Genomic DNA, 26393 nt, shown 5'->3' on the forward strand with positions numbered 1-26393 from the left:
TTTAGTTGGTCTTGTTTAAAAGTTTTCCTTTCAGGTTCACGGTGTGATGTTTCTGAAACTCCTAGAATGCAACTAAGATGAGAAACATTATTTTCATTTGATTCAAAGAATGAAAACCATAACTAAAAGGGATAGAGCAATCAGAATCTTTAAACAAACACATAGAGCACATCTAATGCAACTTTCCCTATACCATTCTTACAAGAACCCAAAAACTTCTAAATGCGTTATGCATGTTTTTATTTTCATTCCTTTAATGTTTAGATGAACCTAAAGAAACTAAATGCACAAACAATCAATCAATTCTTTTCATAAGAAACAAAGACTTTACAATAATTCTTTTTCAGAAAAGTAAAGACTAATCTATGTAAGCTAACTTTGACAATGAATTGATAATGATAAAGAAATCTCTTAAGAAACACTAAACAATCAAGGTCAAAGTAGGGCTAGGAAAGGAAATGTAAATTGATTTCATAACCACAGAAAACATTGATCTTTTAGTAAACAACATCATAAGGAACTTTGGAAAAAAATCAAGCAAAAGATGGGTTTCTGGCTTGATAGGGACAAGCACAGCCCTGAGTGGGAGACAGTGCATTACAGAGGATTGTGTCTAAGCCAAGGGTGCTCTACAGAGCACTCTCCCCTGACCAAGGGTGCTTTGGTAATAGGACATTCCTAGAGTAGGCATTCTAGTGCAAATTTTTGACCAAAATGACTGAAAAGAGATCGATTAAGTCAAGTAAAGTCTACTAGGATGTAAAGGCAAGGGATAAATACTAGGAATGATGGTCGTTCCCTAGTGGAGTCGCTAATTTATTTATGGAATTTATACCTATGGACACATATATCTTCCCTAAGTGGGTAGTTACACTTAGAACAATTGAAGTAAAGATGTTTAACCTTTTCCTACAATAAACAGATAAGATAAAGGAACCTACTTGTGATCCTTTGCTTCCTTTGATCTCCTATGAGTTGCTCCCATCGCTCCCGCTCAAACTGAATTCGCTCAATTGGTACCTACCAACATAAAAAAAGATGACAACAATCAAAGCATATGGTCTATTTACTGTAAACAAATGCAATTGAAAACATTTGAACATACATTCATCATAGATATAGAAAAAAGTATTGGAAAAAGAACAAACAACTTTATTGATTGATAGAAGGAGAAGTTACACCCAATGTTGTTCAATATTGTGTTACTCATCCAGCTTAGTCCAAACCATCATCACACCAATAGCAACATCAACACAACCGAATAACATTACTTGAAAATGATTTCAAATCTCTAAACCAACAATATTTCTTTATAATATCCAAGCTCCAGCCCCCTGATCACTATGATGAGTGGTCAATTTATAGGGAAATGTAAGTGGTTTTGTCATCAATAGGGCATTGAATGGATTTCCATAACTGGATAGTTAGTTTCCATGGAGAAATAGATGAGAGGATAGAGGATTAGATGATCCATAACCTATCCAAAGTCCAGCTCATAGGATGAGATAAGAGTTGGGCATCCTCTAGAATGTTCTAGAATTAAGGAATATTCCTAGAATCCTATGCCAATTTCGTTCATCCTTTCCTAGCATATGCTTAAGTGGGCCTAAGTTCTCTACAACATAGGTCTAAATGGGCCTACCTGCTATGAAGAGCAGTTGCCCCTGACAAAGGGTGCGTTGGTGTCCCAAGGAGGCATTTCAATAGGGTTTCAAACTAGGAAACCTTTATGGATGAAAACACTCAATGAAGTGGCATGTCTAGGGCATGTAGCAACTAAATTAGGGTTTGATAGACCCTGTTTACATTGAGCTTATCATCGAGAGTGATGTGCTCAAATAGACTTGTAACAATGGGGCATGCACCTAGAATCGAGTCATCATGATGGGGCCATGTAAACCAATCCCAAGCATAGTTTTTCATTTTAAGCTTGTGTAAACATGAAATTGAATCCAAGCATAGTTCCCTATGGTTCAAGCTTGTGTGAAAATGTACCCATCTCCATTTTAACCCTAATTATTTCCATTCTATTAGCCTCTTCCGTCAGATGAGCCTTGGTTTTTCTCCTTCCATCGTCACTATCTGCTTGGCTAATCATACACTTTCACTTGTTTTTTTCACCCTTTTTGAGTAACAGTTGCAATGAGTGGTTTTATGAGCTAGCCTCTTGACCATTACATGTTTTGAGAAGTTTCGCCATTGCGAAACCAATTGCTACCCTTTATAGCACTCGTTCCTCCAGGACGAGTCACCTTTAAGCTCTTTTCTGACTCGTAAAAAATGAAAAGATCGCCGAGTATTTTCCTTTTTTGACTCGTTAAAAGAAAATAAAAACAAGGGGGTCTGATTTCAAGCTCTTTTACGACTCTTTAAATAGGAAAATATTGTCGAGCGCTTGTCCTTTTCAACTCGTAAACAGATTGGAAATGACACCTACTCAATATATGTTTAACCCTTTTTCGGACTGAGATATATTACTTACAAAAAGGCAATACGTTGATCGAACATGGTCAATAGGTTCTCTCTTGTATTGTTTTATGATTTTTTGGACTTGAGAGACAAATTTACGAAAAATAACTTGTGGAGTTTTCTTTTTTTCCCTTTTCAAATTCTCTAAACATGAAAAGGACCGAGTTCTTGTTATTGTTAAACTCGTTAAAATATAAAATAGCGGCAAACTTATCCATCATGACAAGACCGAGTTTCACCTTCACTAGACTCGTTAAAACATCACATAGTGATGGATTCACTCGAAAGGGTGGAATTATACTTCAAGCATATGTTATCCTCCTCAAGCTTGTTAAAAAAATAAAGGGGTAGTGGTTAGCAATGATTGGGCAAAATGGGAAAAGGGATAAATCACTTTATGGTAGGGAGTTGCTCTTGAACATGACACTTTCACTTCAACTCTGTGACTATTTGGGTTGGGTTATTTCCTTGATGGTTATCATACCTATGGTCTATCATACCATCCATCACTTTGTTTTTGGGTCAATGCTGGCAATTCATTTAGTGTCATTGACATGTTCAAGAGAAGTCACTCAGTAAACTTCATCCTTTGCAATACTCATAAACCTTCATTTTCATGACCACCATTCTTGAACATTGTGTCGTCAGTCACATTCTGTCTTCAAAATAATTACACTCGTTTCATGTCATTGATGGGGGATACATTAGGGCCCTCCTGCGATGAGTCGCTTCTTGTCAACATCAACACATTATACAGGAAGTTGACTTAGAAACACTCTTCTAGTACCTTAAGGCTTGCATACATCAATGGAAAGTTTCTTGCTTCCGACGACAGGTTGACATAACAGGCCTTCGACCGAAAGATTTTGTATGGTGTTCGACATCAAAACATCTATTCACACCATGCAGAATGTACTATAGTACCTTGAGAATCACTATCATTATTGGTGATTTATCTTGTGTCTGTTAACATCTTACATCATTGGATGGTATAGGCCTTGCTTCTTGATGGTTGGTTTGGCATTGACGTAGGCAATGCATGATCTAATACACTTCCACACATCATGTTGAAGGTTTGGCAATAAAAACACTTCTGCAACACTACCACTACTTTCTCTACACCAAAATTTCCAGCAATCCCAAATAATCTTGTTATGCTCGCTTGAAGGAACACAGAGATGTCCCAGGTGGCATAACAATGCATCCTAGAGGTGAAAATTTGGAACTTTCTTGCCTTCCAAGAGCATCTGGTATATGTTGCCAAATTCGGTATCACTCTTGTAAATATGTGGCCATCCTGCAGTCTCGTGTCCACAAGAGTTGAGCACATTAGTCAGTGCCATGACCAGTGGTCAGATGATCCAGTATGCAACATTATTGGTGTTTCCCTTCTTTTACTTAATGTTCAAATGGAATTGTTTCAAGTATGTGTACCATTTTTGATGGTGATTGTTCTGCAACTACTCTTGAATATGCCTCTTGATTTCATCATTCTTCGTAATAGAACGTTTATAGATTGGTCCATTGGGTAGTTGCACACCTGGGGTCAGATCAATGGAGTGCTTGACATGACAGTGTAGGGGTACCCCTATGGGTGAGGTGACGATGTCCATGTACTCCTCCACAACCTTGTCAATTTGTTGTTGTCGTGCAAAGGAGCTATTTCTGGAGATTGTGGCCACAATCTTCTTCTCTCTTTCAGGGAAAATCATAAGGAAAACAAATTTCTCGGTCTAGGAAATGATCTTATTGCATTTCTTTGCAATGATCAAATAAACGGCAGTAGGTAGTGCTACCTCAACTATCATGTACAACTTATTTCCCAAAGTAATAATAATAGTGTGAGTCCTAAAATCATATACAACATGTCGCTTCCACAAGTACTGTTGGCCTAATAATACATCACAAAATTCAAGAGGAGAAACATCACACAGTACCTCATCTATGAAGGGCTTGATTTTATAGGGAAGGGGGCACTATCGGCTGACTCAGAGATCTCACCCCTCATGAAGCCACTCGATGGTGTACGACTGCAGGTGTGGTGTGCTCAGTAGGCCCAACTGCTTCATGACGTCTCCTAAAATGAGTTTCTTTTAGGTTCTACTATCGACAATGAATTGCAACGAAGAACGCTTCAGCCACATCTATGAGTGGAAGGTTCGCTACCCCTAATCTGGATCTTCAGGCTCATCCTTTTGGATCTTGGTGGTGGCAACGGTGGCACTAGGATCCACATCAATATTCTACTTTCCTTTGTCATTCACCTTGTCGATTTCTAATTTAGAGTCGGGACATCCATCTGATTCGGAATTCTTCAGCTCAGCCACCAGTGACTTCTTGGCTCAACACTCACTTGTGTTGTGAGTGGGTCTCTTATGGAAATCACACCATTTCCCGATGTCCTTATTTGTCTCTGTGGTCTTATTCTTTGCTTGTGGTTTCAGCGGGTTCTCCTGGGTTTCCTTGCCTTGGCATTGTCTTTTGTTCTGTGATTTGGGGGCAGATTTCCCTTACTTCGGATTTGTAGATTCAAAGTCTTGCTTCTTCTGTTTAAATCTCTACTTGATTTTGACAATGTATTGATAGGCAACGCCAATCGAGGAGATGTCTAGGAACTCCATCTCGTCCCGGATGTACTTGTGTAAGAAACCACAGTACTTGAGTACCAATTGCTACTCTAAATCCTTGACACCTAGCTTCGCGTGAAGGGTATGGAAAACATTTGTGAACTCTAGCACATCTTGGTGCCTTCCCTACCACAATGTGGTCCCCTTTATGTATTTATCTTCATAGCTCCTGACAGGGTAATATTGTTCCTTAGTAGCATCTCGGAAATAATTCCAAGTGGGTGCATCTTAAAACAGTGAGGATTCCATCTCATCTTTTTGTTCACAATAGGTTTCCCACTAGTCCTTGACATGTGGGGCAATTTGAGGAGTGAAAAAGTAATCTTTTCCCGATTGGAAAAATCATGAACTGAAAAATATCCTTCCAACATATTTAACCATCTATCTACGGCGTTTGCATCTATCTGACCTTCACACATGGGAATGCCAAAGTTAACCCGTACCTTAAAAGGAGTGGCTCCTCTAGAGTGAATGTTGGATGAAGATGTGTCACTTGTGGGTAGTCATTGAAGGATCTAGGAAAAGTTATCCATCACCGCGTTCCTTTTTCGCTCAAGGGCTTCCTCGAGCAATATTTTGAAAGGAGCTCCTGCCCCCTTGTCTTTATTTTCTTCCGCCATGGGAGTTCATTTGGGTTTGCGAGGCTAGTCTTGCAAAGGTTTAACTAGTCCGAGCACTAACTCTTTATACCCTGACCTCATTGGGGTCCTGCAAAGGAAAACATAGAAAGAGCAGACTGCTCTAATACCATTGATTCGGACTTATGCAGGAACAAAACAAAATATAGATATACACATAAAAACAGAGATGAAGTAGAAATAAAACTTCATTTCATAACAATGTAAACTTGAAACAGGAACTCATACTGTTACCCGTTTTGTAGAGATAACAAAAAGGTGACCCAATTTTGTAAAGTGGTGATGCAGAACACACGTGTTTTTTAGAGCATAGTTTTTGGCACTATAAATTTTTTTATGTACATTGCGTTTTAGAATGGTAGTGTTTTTGATGCTGATTTAAAAAGGTGGTAATTCTACACCATGCCCTTTTTTTTAAAGGCTTATTTATTTATTTATTTTCTAATGTATGAAATGTAAATAATTATTTTGTAAATTTAATAATTTTTGAAGTGGTCGTTTTCTTCATATTTATTTGTTTTCATTTTAATTTTATCTTTTTGTAGTGAGGTTTTTATTGTTTTTTATTTTTAAATTAGAAGGTCGATATTTTGAATTTTCGATATTCTACATATTTATACATCGTTAATTAATTTTTCAATCCACATGAAATAATTGTTTCTAAAAAACAATATTTTTAACATTGGATGTAAAAATAACCATTTTTAACATAAATATAACTAAAAAATTACACGTTTTGATAATTTTTTGCTAGAATTGACATGTCAAAATCACAATTTTTATACCAAAATTTTAACTAAAAATGGTTAAATAATAGTTTTTTTTAATGAATTTCTTGTCAAAAAATAATAATAATCACTTTTTTTTCAAAAAATAATGATTAACTTAAAAATTAATGTGAAAATCACATATTACAAATATTGAACGCATAACAACCTTAATTGAGTGTTTATTCTTCTCATAAAATGTCAAAGTCAAAACATTACAAGTATAACTACTTAATAGTTACAAAAAATGAGCTTGATTTCCAAGCATAAATTAAATTTAATCAACAATGTCACGTAATCCAAACTCTTCGTTCTCTAGAGTTTCATCATTATCTTATTCCACAATATTTTCTGCTTCTTTTTGCTCATTTTCCTCTTCTAATGGATCTTTGATGTCTGCGAATCTCCCAATGTATGTCTTTCCAAACATTCCATGTAATGGTGGTTGGGGTTCCTTTGCATTTTTTGCCACACGTGATTCACTAAAGTCCCCTTTCTTCAACCCAATTTCTTGCTTTGCATCTGGAAGAAATTGAAGAGCATTAATACTTTGTTGAATGAAATTGCACTGCATTGGATCTTTTTCAATTGCAATGCAATTTCTTCCTTTTTGAAGGCAATATGCTAGTGTTGTACCTAATTATCAAGCACAAAAGAAATAATGAAGTAAATTAGTACAATGACATATTAATTAAAAAATAACATATTGAAATTCAATTCCATATAATAAAACTTACCTGAGCCAGAAAATAAATCCAGAACCCAATCTCCTTCATTTGAACATATGTCTATAAGATAGTTAATCAATAATTGTGGTTTTTGATAAATGTTAACTATCTCTCCTTTTGCTTCTTTGTCTTCATATGTTAGTTTTCTTACAACAACATCATAAGTCAGTATTTGGCTATGAATCTTTCTGTCTACCCGATTAAAAATCATAGACATATAGCTATCATATTTTGCCCAACTATTAATATGAATGAAATTACAATCATTTATAAATTGTTTATCTTCATGGTTAAGAAGATTTGACTTTTTCCTGTAACATGAAATAGTAAAAGTTCAATTAACTTGTACATAAATGAATTTTTCAACATTAATCAAATATACATTTTAAATGTCTTACCATGTAAGTTGCATCCTTGAATTTGTTTTCCCCTTGAAGCTTGACAATATCATTGCCAATTGTGTGTCTGAATGAAATGTCACAAATATCCATAATGGTGATGACGTGACTTCTACAAATCCCGCAACCACTTTACTAAGAGCTTGATAAGTATAAGGGTCACTATCATAGTCAATGTTTGGAATATTGAAACCATGGGGAATATATGCAATAACTAGGGCATAATCTCTTTTAGGTATGAGTTTAGCAATGTCTTCACAGTCGCCTTGTATTACTTGATATTGAATAGTGTCTAAGCCCATTCCAAATGAAATGAGTAAGAGTTGGATCAAGTTCAACATTCTTAATACATTGCTTCCTCAGTGTTTCGATCTTTATTTTTTCAATAAAGGTTTTGAAACTATCTGGTGCTCCATTATCATCCTTCTTCATATTTTATAAAATAAACAAATATATGTGTAAGTTATAAATTAAAAATAGTACACAGATGAATAAAAATGAATGTATAAATCAAGATATCTTTTTAAATGCAAGATAAACAACTTTTAATGTTGATGTAGAACTTGAATCTGGATAGTTGCGTACAACATCATCCCAACTATCTTCATTCAACAATTTAACCAGTTGTTCTTGAATTTTCATGTAAACTTTGTGTCTGCATAGATAAATTAACAAAAATTTAATATAATGATATGTATAACAAATACTACGAAGAACAACATGTTTTATTTAAAAGAAAATTATAATCTAGAAATAAATAAAAATAATTCAATAAACTTACTTTTGAAATTCCTCAGACATTTTCTCCAATGATAATTCCCTTGACCTTACATGAGATAATATTGTTTTGACAATTTTTTCATCTTTCACTCCTTGCATTGCTCTCCAAGGTGTGATAGTCATATCTTCTGGAAGCTGCTTCATTTCAGGCGCTGATTTACTGCTGCTACATATCAATGGCTTAGACTTTTTGACCTTCTGGTTTTTAATGCCAATGTTTTCCCACATGCTAAAAATCTCATCAATCAACTTCCAAACATCTCCAGTTCTAAATGCCAATTGGAAAATGTTATCAACACCTCTAAATAAATCACTAATTTTGTTGCCTTTTCCACCTTTTGAATTGGTTTTCTCTTCAATTTGATAGCCTATTTCCATACAACATTCCTTTCGGAAATCTGCAGTAACATTTATCCTATCCCCACCACATTTTTCTTGAAATTCACTATGAATAAATCTAACTCTTTAGATGAAAGTCATAGAAATCCTATATTCATTATCTGAATTATGATCCCATGTCACTAACTTTGATTCTGTATCTAATAAACCAGCATAAATGATACATTTCATTGTTTCAAAACGTGGGTTATTAGGATATTCCTCCATCAATTGTCTTTGAGCTTCTACAGAATGGTTCCCCCAAGCACATAATAATTGTATTCAAAACATTTTGACTTATCAAATGCTTCTTTGTTGGGAACTTGAAGTGGATCAACAAGAAGCACATAACTAACCACACGAGCATATGGATTGTACCTCATCAATGTCTTCAAGTTGTGAACATGCAGATGATGTGGCTTTCTGACTTGATATTAACATTGTCCTTCAATTGCCTTATAGGTTTGTCTGACATTAAGCTGAAATGTACGACCACCATCAATTAAGTTTCTCTTGGTCAAATTCTGTCGAATGGCATTTTGTTTTGCTTTGATAATGCCATCCTCTAAATCAGCTCCTGGTGTAATGATTTCTCTACTTTCTTTTGAAGTTTCACTAGGTTCTTGAATGTTGGTAATGACTACTTCAAAATCTTCAACTTTACTTTTCTTCGTCATAACATTCTCAACAGATTTATTCTTGGGCATTGTTACTTTTTGTCTTTTATGACTCTTCTCAGTTCCAATGTCATTTTTAGTAACGGCAACATATGCTTCACTGCCAGTTTTAACTTCATTGTCCTCAAAAGTAACTTGTTTACCCTTGCTAGATTTATCCACTAGAGGCCTTTTTTTCCGATCCTTTGGATGTAGTTTTGTAGCATCATCAATTACTACATTTTGCTTGTTTTCCATGTCTTCTTTTGACACTGAGTAAAAACTACTGACAACTTTCATGATATCATGCTTTATGAAATGAATGTCTCCCAACCTAATTGAACAACTTTCAACAAAATTCTGCCAAACAAAATATCATATGTCAATAAAAACAAAGTTAAAAAATATAGCGAGACACTTTCAAGAACGCAAAATACAAATATAAATAACAATACTTACGATGTTTTGTTTCATCTCATTTACGATTTGTTTACACAACTTTGTAGATACCTCTCTCATGTCATACAATGAATATGATAGTCGGTATTTAATCCTTTCATGTGACTTGGGAGCTTTTGTAAGTATGTAAACAACTTCAGTGTCCGGTACCGAACACATATCTATGACTCTTCCCATCACCTCATAAATTCCATTATCATTCGGTATATCAATATATAGATATATATTCACATTTTGACTTTCTCTTTCTTTCACATACCATATTCCTGATGGAAATTTAACCTCTTTTGAATTCTTCGAGTATGAAATCATCTTCTTATCGAGAATCACCCAACCTCCGCAGGCGGACGGGCAGGCCGCCATGGTGGGTGGGCGCGTGGGCGGGCGGGTGGCCGGGAGGGTGGGCGGGTGGGCAGGTGAGTGGGAGGGTGCACGAGCGGGTGGGCGGGTGAGCGCCGGGTGGGTGCCGGGTGGGCGTCGGGTGGGCACGCGGGCAAGAGAGCGGGCGAGTGGTGGCTGGGTGTGAGGGCACATGGGCGGGTGGGTAGGAGGGTGCATGGGCGGGTGGGCGGGAGGGTGCATGGGCAGGTGGGTGGGAGCGTGGGCGCCGGGTGGGAGGGCGAGTGGGTGGTCGGGTGGGCAAGAGGGCGTGCGGGCGGGTAGGCGGGTTGGCGCCGGGAGGGCGGGTGGGCGCTGAGTGGGAGGGCGGGTGGGCGACGGGTGGGTGGGCAGGTGGGCGGGTCGGCGGGAGGGCGCATGGGCGGGTGGGCAGGTGGGCGTCGGGTGGGAGGGTGGGCGTGTGGATGGGAGGGCGTGCGGGCGGGAGGGCAGGAGGGCAGGTGGGTGGGCGGGAGGGTGCGCGGGCAGGTGGGTGGGCACTGGGTGGGTCTGCGGGAGGGCACACGGGCGGGTGGGAGGGTGGGCGAGAGGGCGCGCAGGCGGGTGGGAGGGAGGGCAGGCGTGTGGCTGCTGGGTGGGTGGGTGGCTGGGTTGCCAGATGGGCGGGAGGGCACGCGGGCAGGTGGGCAAGCAGGAGGGCGGGTTGGGAGGAAGGGTGGGTAGAAGGGCACGCAGACAGGAGGGTAGGCGGGTGGGAGGGTGGGTGGTCAAGTGAGCGGGGCTGCAGTGCCCACCATGGGCCACCCTGGCGGCCCACCTACCCACCGGGGTGGCCCGAGGTGGGCGTCATATCCCACCCCATGCCACCACAGCGGCCCACTCGCCCGGTCGTGGGGGTTGGGACGCCTAGCGCGCATCGCCCCGGCGGCCCGCCTGACTGCGGGGGTTGGGCAATTCCAGGAATCACCCAACCCCTGCGGCCAGACAGGTGGGCTGCTGGGGTGGCTCGAGGTGGGGCTGCTGCACCCACCCCGCACCTGTTGGCATTATGGCACAGGTTTGGAGCTATGGCACAGGTTTTGTCCTTGATGGAAACTCACTCTGGTGACAGATCTCAGTTCAGGCTCTCAGAATGAAGGAAAAGATATATACGCAGGTTCACCTAGACGAAGACGTGTATATACGTGGGTTAGACGTTTCAAAGGCGCGTATGCGTATACATGCACTTTCACGCAAGGAAAAGCGCATACATGTTGGATAACTTACTTTTGGTCCGTGGTATTTAGTCCTTGGTAATTGAACCTATGGTTTTGGGCCATGGTATCTTGTCAGAAGTGTTGATCCCAAGTATTGGGTCCATGGTATTGTTTTGTTATGGTTTTGGACAGTGGTATTGTGAAAGGCCTAAGACTATAAAAGAGGAAGGAGATCATTTGGCAAAGCATGATCTGAATTATTGAATATCTGATAAAGTGTTAGATCTGAAATATTGGTGATTGGGTTATGGTGCAGATCTGGATCTGAATGAAGGATGAACCTAAGCGCAAAGAGAAGGATAAGTTCTATTGATGGGTCATAATCTTAAGGCTTGAATAATAGTATCTTTGTATGATTTCGATCCGTTATATGTGGCACATGCCTGATCTATAAATCTGGTAATCTGGGTTAATTAATGTCTAAATATTTGAAAGAGTGAATTATCCTTTATAGATCTGTACGTAGGTTCATTGAAGTGAAGATGTGTATACACGCTGGTTCTGTGAATAAAAACAACGTATACGCAGGTTGGTCCAAACACAGAAGCGTATGCACGTAAGTTTCTGGGTATTGAAGTAGCGTACATCTGTTGAGTTGTGTTCTAGTTGCTTTTGTTTGTTGCTGCAGTGTTCTGGGTTCAGAATTTGGTGTGTGGTTACTGTTACTATGTTCTGGGTACAACTGTCAGAGAAGTGTCTACTTGATTCAGTTCTAATTGGTGAAAAGGAGACTGTTTGATACAGAAATTCTTGATGATCGATTGATGTTCATGGATCCAGTCTGAAAATTTATGAAACGTGGTCCCTGGAAGAAAGAGAAGGTTGTAGCCTTCTGTAGGCCAGCACCTACGTACTAGTATCTTGGCTAGTGCAAGAGCTAAGGGGGTTGTAGCTCCCTTCCAGGAGAAGCTGGAGAACGAGAGAGGGTTGTAGCTCTCTGCAGGTTGCAGCCTGCGTACTGGTAAAGGACTGCACCAGTACAGAATCATTGTAAAAAGAAGTTTCTAATTAAAGAAGATAGAGACGAATTGCAGCAGGTGGTTTTCACCCACATTGGGTTTCCACCTTATATCTTGTGTTCTTGTGTGTGATTGTCTTCTGCTCTGTTTCACTGTTTCTAGTTACTGTTTATTTGATTATGATACACAGATTAATGATCAACATCTATAAGATAAATTAATTATAAGTTTGCATGGTATACACAGGTTTCCTTATCTGTAGTTGCGTATATACGTGGTTTTCACTAACTGAAGTAGCGTATATGATCTGGGTTTGAAAAAGAAAATAATTGAGTTGATAATACTGATTCACCGCCCCTCTCAGTATTATTTCCAACAATTGGTATCGGAATAGGTCCTTCAGAAGAAGCTTGATCACTTGAAGGAAGATCTATCATCATGAGCAACTACGAGAGAGAAGCATCAATCAGGCCACCAATTTTTGATGGGACCAACTTCGTCTATTGGAAGGTAAGAGTTACAACCTATCTTCAATCTCTTGGTACAGAAGTCTGGGATATCATAGATACAGGGTACACTTTTCCTTCAGCAACTCCTACATATCCGGCTAGTAAGAAGCAATATGAAACAAATGCAAAGGCTGTCAATACTCTTTTAGGATGTCTATCTCAATCAGAATTCGTCAAGGTTATGCAGTATAAATCCGCAAAAGAAATATGGGACAAGATCGTTCTGAGCTATTAAGGAGATGAACAGGTAAAATGAGCAAAACTTCAAACCCTCAAAATTCAATATGAAAATCTCAGAATGTACAATGATGAAAGTGTGGCTAACTATTTCCTACGTATAGAGGAGATTGTTAATTGTATGAAAAACTTGGGTGAAGAAATAAAAGAGGTTGTTGTGGTTGAAAAGGTTCTAAGATCTTTGTCCCCTAAGTTTGAATCAAAAGTTTCTGCAATAGAAGAAAAGGAGAATCTACGAAACCTTACCATGTCACAGTTGCACGGAATTCTAACTGCTTACGAAATGAGGAAAGGAGGACCATCAGACAGAAGAGAAGTTGCATTCAAGGCTTCAGGAAAAGGAGATTACTATGAGTCAAGACATATGTCAGAAGAAGAGGAAGAATCAAATTTTGTCAAGAACCTTCAACGGGGTGTTGGAAGATTTAGAGGTCAGTTACCTTTCAAATGCTTTGCTTGTGGAAGAGTCAGTCACTATGCTGCCAAGTGTCCTCATAAAGATAAGCTTGACAAAGGTAAGGAACTTGTTAAATGGAACAAGAAACAGAATGTAAATAAGAAAAGCTATTACACTCATGAAGATAGTGATGGACTTTCAAATAGTGATGAAGATGAACAAGGTTATAATTATAAACTTTTAATGGATTTTGAAGATGATGATTTTGTGGATGCTATAGATGAAGAAGGTATTTATGAAGAGATTTCTAGACTCAAAATTTGTTTAGAAGAGAAGAATGTGATCATAGATACTCTACAATTCCAACTTGCTGAAAAGGAAAAACATCATGAAAGTTAGAATTTGAAATTGTGGGACTTAGAAAAGAGATTGAGAAAACAAAAGCTCTTAATCTTAGATTTGTTAAAGGATCTGACACTTTAAATGAGATTATCAAAGTGCAGCGTTCTCCACTAATCAAGACAGGTCTGGGATATAATGAAGAATCATCTCAAGCGCAGAAGCCATCCAAAAGTTATCTTGATGCATCAAGGAGAAGTGAAATTGCTGACAATCAACAACAAAGGCACAATGCTGCTCACTAGGTAAATCGGGGACAATTTACCTCAAGAAAGAACAAAGACTAGCAGGTAAATCAGGGGCAATCTACTTTAAGGATGAGCAAAAGCTACAACCAGCCACAGTTAAAACCTTCTCAATTTCCCTCAAGAATGGATATCAATAGAAACTGCAATCACTTGGCTGGTAGATTTGATAATCACAGGACTTTCTTCAATGGCCAATGTTTCTCTTGTCATAACTTTGGACACAAAGCAGCTCAGTGTGTTGCCTACAAAACTATCATGACTAGAGAAGCTAAAAAATAGAGGAGCATGACTGGGATCATGAAAAGGACCTACAATAACTTTTCTGCTCTTGAAAATGAAATAGAATGTTCTATTTGTAACAATTTCGGTCATGAAGATTCTGAATGCAGGAGCAGGTTTCGGCAGACAACTCAGAAGGAGTAAGCCTCAAGTGCCAAAACATGGAGAATGAAAGAACCGCAACCAGAAAGATGTGGTATAGCCTTATATGCGGAAGGGCAAGAAAATCAATGGTACATCGACAGTGGATGTTCAAAACATATGTCGGGTGATAAAGAAAAACTTCAGTCATATTGTGCCTTAGAGAAGGAGAAGAAAGTATCGTTTGGAAATGACACCCCTGCGTTCATAAAAGGTAAAGGTTCGGTTCAGTTGAAAGAAAGGGTCAAAGATGGAAATGTTATGTATGTTGATGGTTTAAAGCATAATCTACTGAGTGTCATTCAAATGTGCAATCAAGGAATGGAGGTAATATTTCGATCAAATGGATGTAGTGTTCGTGATCTTGATACAGGAAAAACAGTGATCAAAGGCATAAGAACTCCAAATAATTTATACATATTCAAAGGAGGACAACATCAATGCTATCTAAGCAAGAATGATGAACATTGGCTATGGCATAGAAGATTGGGGCATCTTAGCTTCTCACAGATAAGGAAAGCATGCAAATACCAGGCAGTTCGTGGTCTTCCAGACATCAGAATTCCAGACAATACAATATGCAAATCATGTCAGTTTGGTAAGCAAACCAGAACTAACTTCCCTGAGAAGGAAGGATCAGCCAGTAGGCCGCTTGAACTTGTCCATACTGATGTATGTGGTCCATCTAGGAAAAGGTCACCTCGAGGAGAAGAATACTTTATATTATTCATTGATGACTTTTACAGTATGTGTTGGATAGGACTTATGAAGCACAAAGATGAAGCCTTTGAAAAGTTCAAATCATTCAAAGCCTTGGTGGAGAATGAATCAGATCACAGAATCAAATGCCTCAGGTCTGATCGAGGAGGAGAATTTACCTCGAATGAATTTTTTGATTTTTGTGAAGAACATGGAATAAGAAGGGAATTCTCTACAGCTAGGACTCCTTAACAAAATGGAGTAGTGGAAAGGATGAACAGAACAATTCAAAAAATGGCTCGTGCTATGCTTGATGAGTCTAGAACTCCTGCAACCTTCTAGGGTGAAGCCGCGTTTGCTACAATTGTTATTCTCAACAAAACAAATGTCCGGGTGAACAACACTCAAACTCCTCATGAGCTCTGGTATGGTGAGACTCCTTCGGTAAAATATTTCAAAATTTTTGGAAGCAAATGCTATATCAAAAATACTAATGAAAATCTTGGCAAGTTTGAACCTAGAGCAGATGAAGGCATTCTCCTTGGTTACTCTCCCCACAGCAAAGCTTACAAGTGTTACAATAAAAGGCTTGGAAAAATTGTTGAAAGTATTGATGTAGTGGTTGATGAAGAAGAAAACACTCCTAGATAGGTAAGATCTGAAGATTTCGAAGATGATGAGGACTATCCATCAACATCAAATCAGATTCATGATGAAGAAGAAACCCATGGGGCACTAGAAGAACAGATAAGGATAGAAGAAAAGACTCCATCCAGGTACATTCAAAAAAATCATCCAGAATCTCAAATCTTGGGGTAGAAAGAGGCAGGTACACAAACAAGAAGAACAATTGCAGAAGCCTCAAGCTATTTGGCATTGCTCTCATCCACTGAACCACAAAATGTAAAAGAGGCATGCAAAGATGAATGTTGGGTCAAGGAAATGGATGAAGAACTTGAGCAGATTGAAAAGAATAACACTTTGGAGTTGGTTCCTAGACCAAAAGATAAGAATGTCATAGGGACAAAATGGATCTTTAAAAACAAGTTGAATGAAAATGGGGAAGTTATTAGAAACAAGGCCATACTTTTTTGTAAAGGGTATGCTCAACAAGAAGGGATAGAATTTGAAGAAACTTTTGATCCAGTTGCTAGACTTGAGGCCATCCGAATGTTCCTTGCTCTCTCAAGCTTTCAGAAGTTCAAAGTATTTCAAATGGACGTGAAATCAGCTTTTCTGAATGGAGACTTAGAAGAAAAAGTGCATATTGAGCAACTAGATGGATTCATCCTTGGAAATGATCCAAAATTTGTATGCATACTTAAGAAGGCTCGCTATGGTCTTAAACAAGCTCCAAGGGCTTGGTATTATCATCTGGAAAAATATCTTCATCAATAAGGTTTCTCAAAAGGATCAGCAGATAGCAATCTTTATATAAAAATTGAAAATAACAAATTTCTAATACTTGTTGTGTATGTTGATGATATCATCTTTGGCAGCAATGAAGAAGCTATGAGTCAAAATTTTGCCTTGGTGATGCAGAAAGAATTCGAAATGTCCTTGCTTGGAGAACTGACATATTTTCTTGGATTACAAATCCAACAAAATGAAGGCGGTATCTTTTTATCTCAAACCAAGTACCTCAAGCAGATTTTGAAAAAGTATGGCATGGAAGATTCGAAACCAGTATGTACCCCTATGGTTACAGGATGAAACCTCAGTGCAAATGATGAATCAGCAGTAGTGCATCAACCAACTTATAGATCCATGATTGGAAGTCTGCTCTATTTAACAGGTACCCAACCAGACATCATGCATGCAGTGGGAATGGTTGGAATATTTCAGGCAAATCCTAAGGAAACCCATCTTCAGGCAGTAAAGAGAATTTTCAAGTATCTTCAAGGAACTCAAAACTATGGCCTGTGGTATCCAAGAGATACAGATCTCACTCTTCATGCTTATACAGATGCAGATTGGGCTAGAAGTGTGGATGAAAGAAAAAGCACAAGTGGTGGTGCATTCTTTATGGGTTCCAGATTAGTATCTTGGTTCAGCAAGAAACAGAGTTCGATTGCTCTATCTATAGCTGAAGTAGAATATGTGGCTGCTGCATCTTGTTGCACACAACTCCTTTGGATGATGCAAACTTTGCAAGTTTTTCAAATCACTTGTACTCCACCTATCTCCATCTTATGTGATAATACAAGTGCTATCAGTATCTCAAAGAATCATGTCATGCATTCAAAGACTAAGCACATACCGATCAAGTATCATTTTCTCTGGGAACAAGTGTTGGAACAAAAGGTCAAATTGGAGTATGTTCCCTCTAAGGAACAAGTTGCTGATATTCTCACCAAACCACTGCCCAGGGAAACTTTTGAATACCTCAGACAGAAGCTGGGAGTAGTTGATGCATCATCTTGTTGTTGAAACTTGTCTGTTTTAGAGAAAAATGGGTGTACGCGAGTTTCCTGAGGAGGATCCGTGTACATACGCCGGTTTATGCAGAGACAGTCGCGTATATGGCAGTTTGAAAGAAATCAGTGGGGACAAACTCTGGTTGAAGAAAGTCTGATATGGGTCTGACAGAGACCATCTGGCATAGGTTCAGGGGGAGCAGATAAACTTCTGATAATGCATTGTTGGCATTACATTAGAAGCTCTTGGTTCAGGTTCACAGCTGTTGATCTCAGGTGGAACAAATGCAGAGGGAGAACAGAAGGAAAACATGGTTGCTGATCTGAATAGTGATTGACAGATGCTGCTGATATCAGTTATTGGTGACTTTCATAAGTCTTGCTCTAAATATTTCGTCTCTATGTCATGTATCTCTTTTATGGTGTCAAGGTCATGTAACGACCTATTTTGGTTTCCCCACTATGCCTGGGATGAATGATGTAATGTACTTGGTTGTCATATGTAAATTTCTGATGTATCCCCACTTGGTTGGGTGGATGATCCCCACTTGGTTGGGTGATGGATGTATGTATAGAGTCTTTTGGTGATAGGAAGGTCTTTTATGATGTATAAGTCATGGTTCTTCTTGAAGAACATCTTTTTGAAGATCTTGCCTACAGTTAGGGGGAGCATGGTCAGAACAGCAAAGCAAAGATTTCAGCATGTACTCAGGGGGAGCACAACCCTTTACCCTTGATGACAAAGGGGGAGAAAGACTTTGAAGATCTTGGGGTTGCCATCAAGTCCAAAGGGGGAGATTGTTGGCATTATGGCACAGGTTTGGAGCTATGGCACAGGTGTTGTCCTTGATGGCAACTCACTCTGGTGACAGATCTCAGTTCAGGCTTTTAGAATGAAGGAAAAGATATATACGCAGGTTCACCTAGACGAAGACGCATATATACGCGGGTTAGACATTTCAAAGGTGTGTATGCGTATACACACACTTTCATGCAAGGAAAAGTGCGTACATGTTGGAGAACTTAATTTTGGTCCGTGGTATTTAGTCCTTGGTAATTGAACCTATGGTTTTGGGCCATGGTATCTCATCAGAAGTGTTGATCCCAAGTATTGGGTCCATGGTATTGTTTTGTTATGGTTTTGGACCATGGTACTATGAAAGGCCTAAGACTATAAAAGAGGAAGGAGATCATTTGGCAAAGCATGATTTGAATTATTGAATATCTGATAAAGTGCTAGATCTGAAATATTGGTGATTGGGTTATGGTGCAAATCTAGATCTGAATGAAGGAGGAACCTAAGCGCAAAGAGAAGGATAAGTTCTATTGATGGGTCATAATCTTAAGGCTTGAATAATAGTATCTTTGTATGATTTCGATCCGTTATATGTGGCACATGCTTGATCTATAAATCTGGTAATCTGGGTTAATTAATGTCTGAATATTTGAAAGAGTGAATTATCCTTTATAGATCTATACGCAGGTTCAGTGAAGCGAAGACGCGTATACACGCTGGTTCTGTGAATAAAAACAACGTATACGCAGGTTGGTCCAAACACAGAAGCGTATGCACGCAGGTTTCTGGGTATTGAAGTAGCGTACATCTGTTGAGTTGTGTTCTAGTTGCTTCTGTTTGTTGCTGTAGTGTTCTGGGTTCAGAATTTGGTGTGTGGTTACTGTTACTGTGTTCTGGGTACAGCTGTCAGAGAAGTGTCTACTTGATTCAGTTCTAATTGGTGAAAAGGAGACTGTTTGATGCAGAAATTCTTGATGATCGATTGATGTTCATGGATCCAGTCTAAAAATTTATGAAACGTGGTCCCTGGAAGAAAGAGAAGGTTGTAGCCTTCTGTAGGCCAGCACCTACGTACTAGTATCTTGGCTAGTGTAAGAGCTAAGGGGGTTGTAGCTCCCTTCCAGGAGAAGCTGGAGAACGAGAGAGGGTTGTAGCTCTCTGTAGGTGGCAGCTTGCGTACCGGTAAAGGACTACACCAGTATAGAATCATTGTAAAATGAAGTTTCTAATTAAAGAAGATAGAGACGAATTGCAGCAGGTGGTTTTCACCGACATTGGGTTTCCACCTTATATCTTGTGTTCTTGAGTGTGATTGTCTTCTGCTTTGTTTCACTATTTCTGGTTACTATTTATTTGATTTTGATACACACATTAATCATCAACATCTGTAAGATAAATTAATTATAAGTTTGCATGGTATACGCGGGTTTCCTTATCTGTAGTTGCGTATATATGCGATTTTCACTAACTGAAGTAGCGTGTATGATCTGGGTTTGAAAAAGAAAATAATTGACTTGATAATACTGATTCACCCCGGACATGGGGGTTGGGGTGCCTAGCGCGCATCACCCTGGCGGCCCGCCTGGTTGCGGGGGTTGGGGTGCCCACCCCATGCCACCCCAGCAGCCCACCTCCCCGGCCGCGGGGGTTGGGCTATTCTGGGAATCACCCAACCCCTGCGGCCAAATGGCTGGGCTGCCGGGATGGCTTGAGGTGGGGCTGCGGCACCCACCCCGCACCATGCCAGCGGCCCGCCCGCCTGTCACAGGGGTTGGGCGAGAATCGCCCAACCCCCGCGGCCAGGCGGGCAGGCTGCCGAGGTGGCTTGGGGTGGGGCTGCGGTGCCCACCCTGCACCATGCTAGCGGCTCGCTTGTCCGTCGCGGGGGTTGGGTGATTCCAATAATCTCCCAACCCGCATGGCGGGTGGGCGGGTAGGTCGCCGAGGTGGTGTGGGGTGGGCGGGCGGGTCCGCGCACCCACCACCTACCCACCCACTCTACCGCCCACCTGCCCGCGCTCTCCCCCGTGCGCCATCCCACCCACACAGTTGCCCACCGGCCCTCCCTCCCGCTGCCCACCCGCCCGCCCGCCCACCCTCTCTCCTGCCCTCTGGCCCGCTGACCCACCCTCCCACCTAGCACCCACCTTCCCACACTCTCGCCCACCCAGTCGCCAGCCCTCCCACCCGTCCACCCACCCGCCTGCGCATCGTCTTGCCCACCCACCCGCCCGCCCGCGTGCCCTCCTGCCCACCTACCCACCCCCGTGCACGCCCTCTTGCCCACCCGCCTACCCGCCTGCCCACCCACCTGGAGCCCATCGTCCTCCCGCTTGCGCACCCTCCCACCCACCCACTCACCCTCCCACCCAGTGCCCCTCCACCCTCTCGCCCACTCAACCGCCCACGTGCCCTCTCGCCCACTCACCCACCTGCCCACCCTCTCGGCCACCCAACCACCCGCTTAGCCACCTGCCCTCCCACCCGGCGCCCACCCACCCACGTGCCCGCCCACCCACCTGCCCTCCCACCTGGCACCCACTTGCCCGCCTACCCACCCTCCCATCCACCCGTGCACCCGCCCGCGCGCCCTCCTGCCCCAATGCCCGCTCACCCTCCCGCCTGCTTGCCCGCCCACCCGCCGCCCACTCGCGGGGTTGCTCACCCGCCCACTCGCTCGCTTGCCTACCTGGCACCCACCAGCGGGGTTGCACGCTTGCCTGCCCACCTGCCCACCCAACTGCCCACCCGATGCCCACCCAGCTACTTGCCCGCCCAGTGCCCACTTGTGGGGTTGCCACCTCGCCCACCTGCCTGCCTGCCCAGCGCCCACTTTCCCACCTGCCGCCAGGGTGGCTCAGGGCAGGGTTGCGGCGCCCACCCCGCGCCACCCCATCGGCCCGCCCGCTCCCCGGGGGTGGCTGGGTGATTCTGATAATTGTCCAACCACCCCAGGGGGTGGGCGGGTCTCTGGGGTGGCATGGGGTGGGGCTGCAACGCCCACCCTGTGCCACCTCGGCGGCCCGCCCGCTCGGCCGGGGTGGCTGTTGGGCAATTCCCGGAATCGCCCAACAGCCCACCAGGTGGGCGGGCAGGCCGCCATGGTGCCGCGGGGTGGGCTACCATTGTGAGTTTTGTCGGGCCCACCATGCTCACGATGGACGTATTGGTTAATTTGACTCACAAAAGTATTAATTAAAAAAAAAAAATCTACTTCATTAAACTAATTTAATATGAAATTTTTCAAGGAAAAAAATTTAACTAACCTTTCAATTATGAGAATTCTTCGTTGAATATGTTGTTGATAGCAATTTAGCTACTCGACAAATTCGCAAGTCTTTCAATGAACTTCAGAAAACCTTGATGTGATGTGAGTAATAGTGATAATGGAATTTAGTATATAGGTGAAATTACGGAGGTGTTTTACCATACGATTAATGTGGGATAATTTGTTTAAAAAAAATTTAACATGTTAATTTTTTTATGGCGACGAAGGAAAATATGATAAAGTGAATATTATGGAATTGTTTTATAGCGGGGTGAATGTGGGATTAATTTGTTTTAGAATGTATTATAAAAATTAAAAGAAACATTCAATTGTTTAGTAAATATTATATACTTTAACTATTAAAATAATTAATGTAGAAGTTGTAGTTTACAATTTTAACTTTAATGATTTATTTCATAAAAAAATTAGTTTACATTTTTCAATAAATTGTAGAATAAAATAATGAAGGGAAATAAATCTAATAAAATTTTTGGAGGGAAATATTTTCGCAAAACTTTTTGGAGGGAAAATTTCATTCTCTAAGCTATATAATATCTTTAGGAGACTCTCCATTTGTATCATTCGACATCTTCTATTTGAAAGGGATGGATTGTCTTGATAATGAAGTTTAGATTTATACAACATCAACATATTCTTCACGTAACAACTCTATTCATATTGATGAATATAGTGGGAATTCTTCCACTATGAATAGAAAGTCAATTCTTCCACTTAGTCCTGATCCTAAGGACTATGAGAGTAGCACTGATGAAAGAGAGGATCGAGAATTTCAAATAAATAAAGATTCACAGATTCCACTTAGTCCTAATTCTAAGGACTATGAAAGCAACAGTCATGATGAGCTTGATGACAAATTTCAAAAGAGTGGAGTGTCATGGTGTCCACTTAGTCCTAATTCTAAGGAATATGAGAGCAACAGTGATGAAGAGCATGATGGTGAAATTCAAAAGAATGGAGTGTCATAGTGTCCACTTAGTCCTAATTCTGAGGACTATGAAAGCAGTAGTGTTGAAGAGCATGATGACGAATTTCAAAAGAATGGAGTTTCATGGTGTCCAGTTAGTCCTAATTCTAAGGACTATGAGAGCAGCAGTGATGAAGAGCGTGATAACGAATTTCAAAAGAATGGAGTGTCAAAGTGTCCACTTAGTCCTAATTCTAAGGACTATGAGAGCAGTAGTGATGAAGAGCATGATGACGAATTTCAAAAGTATGGAGTGTCACAGCGTCTAGGTAGTCCTAATTCTAAGGACTATGAAAGCAGCAGTGATGAAGAGCGGGATGATGAATTTCAAAAGATTGGAGTGTCACAGTGTCACTTAGTCCTAATTCTAAGGACTATGAGAGCAACAGTGATGAAGAGTGTGATGATGAATTTCAAAAGAATGGAGTGTCACAGTGTCCTCTTAGTCCTAATTCTAAGGACTATGAGAGCAACAATGATGAAGGACAGGATGATGCACTTAGTCCTAATTCTAATGAGTATAAAGGTAGTAGTGACAAAGGACAGGATGTAGCATCTTCGATAAGTAAACAGTCACATTTTCGACATAGTCCTAATTCTATGGACTATCAGAGAAACACTGACAATGCACATGAGGAAGAATATCCATTAAACATCGAGTGAAATTTTTCATTCAATCTGAATTCTAAGGACTATGGCAGTAGCACTGAAGAAGGGGAAGATGAAGAATATCCTCCAAGTCAGTATTTGAAAAGCACAGCTGATCATAGTCTGGATAACATTCCTCTTAATGATTATGAAAATCCTTATACAAATGATGATCCAATGATGGAGATGTTGCCAAGAAATATTGTATCGAGGAGTAGGAGCAGACCTTTTCGTATCAATGCAAGATGTTCTAGTTATACAAGGGGTAGAGAAGAATATATGACAAGAAGAAGTTCTATCAGCGCTCTCATTTCAAGTGAATGTTGCCAAAAAGATTGTTTGAAACATATGGATTTCAAATTTGCATTAGAGAGCAGGAAGAGATATTTATCAATGAATAAAAGCATGCAAAATTCATATTTAGTTGGGTGCATGCAATCTACATTGTCAGGTTATGATTATCATATTAGGACTTTATTTATCTGTAGAAAATCTTTCAAAATGTTTCATTTGATTGGGAATTTTCATCTCTCGAGAATTCAAGAAAATTTGGAAAAGGATCCCACATTTTTTTCAGAAGTACGTCATAAAAGATAGTTTGGGCCATTATCAAATACTGCAATGTCATGGATGAAAGATTTCTTTTCAAAGCATGGAGAGTGTATACAAAATAGAGAGACAATACATATTCCAGATAATTTTTCAAGATGAGAAACCTAAAACTTATACAAAGAATATGCAGAAGGTGTTGAGGGACATGGCCGGTTTATTACATATCAATATTTTGTGAAGGTATGGAAGAAAGAATTCAACAATGTCCGTATTCCTAAGAAGACAAGGATGGGGATTTGCAGTACATGTGCTTCTCTTAAATAAAAAAGGGAAAAATGTGAAGGGTTAGAAAGAGGTAAGCATTCATAACTTTAACTTTTAAAATTGTATAGTCATCAACTATGAAAACATATTTCTTAATGGCTTTCTTTTATGTTGTGTAGATTCAATTGTCAAAGAACTTCAGGAGCATCGCGAAAAACAAACAAATGAAAGGAAAAATTTGTACAAGAATCGAAAGAAGTGTTATGATAATCCAAATAAATATTTGGGTTTGATAATTGATGGTATGGACCAGACGAAAACACTTTTACCACATTTTGTTCGCACACCCAAACATTTACAGGAGGAAAATTTTATTCAGTATCACTTGGTCGGTTGTATGGTCTTCAATGGGAAAATGTTGCCAAGGGTGTACTTCACAGCTCCAAATATTCATAATGATGCAAATCTGACCATGACCATAATTCATGATGTGTTTTCTCATTGGTCTGGTAATCTTCCTGAAGTTTTGTATCTACAATTGGACAACACTTGCCGTGAAAAAAAAATCAGGTTGTTTTTGGATATCTAAACATGCTTATTGAATTGAGAATTTTTCAAAATGTAAAGGTTGGTTTCCTTCTTGTTGGGCACACTCATGACCATATTGATCAGATGTTCAGTTGTTTTTCAGCCACATTGAGGAGGAAGGAAGTTGGGAGCTTGTCATCATTTATTGAATGTATTAAGAAATCATACATGCCAGAGCCTACTTTTGATGTGTTGGAAGAAACTGTTGACATGCGAAGGTTTATTCTGGGATCATATGGTGAGGGGAAATGCATTGAACAACTTATTGACATTAGCTTCCAACATCAATTTCGTATAAAAAAAATTGGTGGGAAAACACTAATATGGGGCAAGAAGTATTCAACTACTGCAGAATGGGCACCATCATCAGGTTTGCAATTTTTGAAGTTCATTCTAGATCATCCAATATTTGCATCAAAAATATTGTTATTACAATTAGTTGGTGAAGTTCATAATGAACGCAGACAAAATAGAGATATAAATTATTCTGATTGCCTAAAAGAAATTAAAAAATGTATTAGATATACATATGAGTACTTTGACGTTGCTGATTCAATTTGGTGGGAGTCATTTTTCAATAATCAAAGTGATATCATTTCAACAACAACAAATGAAGATATACCTTTGAAAAATCCATTTATTTGGCCACAAAATGTGTCGAATGAACATGAGGAAATAAACATTGTTGAACAACAACAATCTCAAGGTATTATTGATTCTTCACAGGCAGAGGAAAGAGAGATGTATATTGGTTCCAGAAGATCTTGTGCACAACGTGAAGCCATGGAAGACCTTTATAGGGGTCCAGTACAGGATATTAAGGAGGGTTGTATGATCGCAGTGCTAGCAGATGGAGATCCCAATGGCTATCCATTCTGGGTTGCTAAAGTTATAAAGGTCTTTACAAAAAATGAGGATGTTACAAGTGTTGAAGTACATTGGTATGCCACAAATACACACCCATTCAATGGTGTGTATAAGCTAGAGATGGTAGTTGACAAAAAAATGGCGGAAAGAGAAAAAGAAAGGGTACAAATATAAATCGCCGCCACACAGACATATTAAAATTGGAGGATGTTGACATACTTGTTTATGACTTCAATTTAACAAAGAGAGGACATCTTCACTTCAAGACGATAGAGATTCTGAAAAGGTTGTTACCAGAAGGAACAGTGTTGAGATGGGAGTCCGCTGAAACCAGTCATAGATCTAGAAGAATTTTGAAACCTAAATGGTGGGCATGCATGTGGACTCAGATGGGGGACTAGTTGATGAAAGAGAAGAATATGGAACATCTTCGTCAACATCCAGTCACTCATTTGAAGATGTGAATTCTGATGGTGTGCAAGAAAATATGAGTGATTTTGAATAATTGTTTAAGACAGTTTATATAACTGATGTATGCATCGTATCATGAAATAAAATTTTTGATTTCCATACGGTGTTAAATGAGAAGTTATGAGGCATTTTTATATTGTTGGATTATATGTCTTAATTATGATAATTTTTATT

The sequence above is a fragment of the Pinus tabuliformis genome, chromosome 6 (genome assembly GCF_031772625.1).
Source record: "Pinus tabuliformis cultivar Carrire ecotype Pingquan chromosome 6, CPIR1, whole genome shotgun sequence".
In the NCBI taxonomy this organism is placed as follows: Eukaryota; Viridiplantae; Streptophyta; class Pinopsida; order Pinales; family Pinaceae; genus Pinus; species Pinus tabuliformis.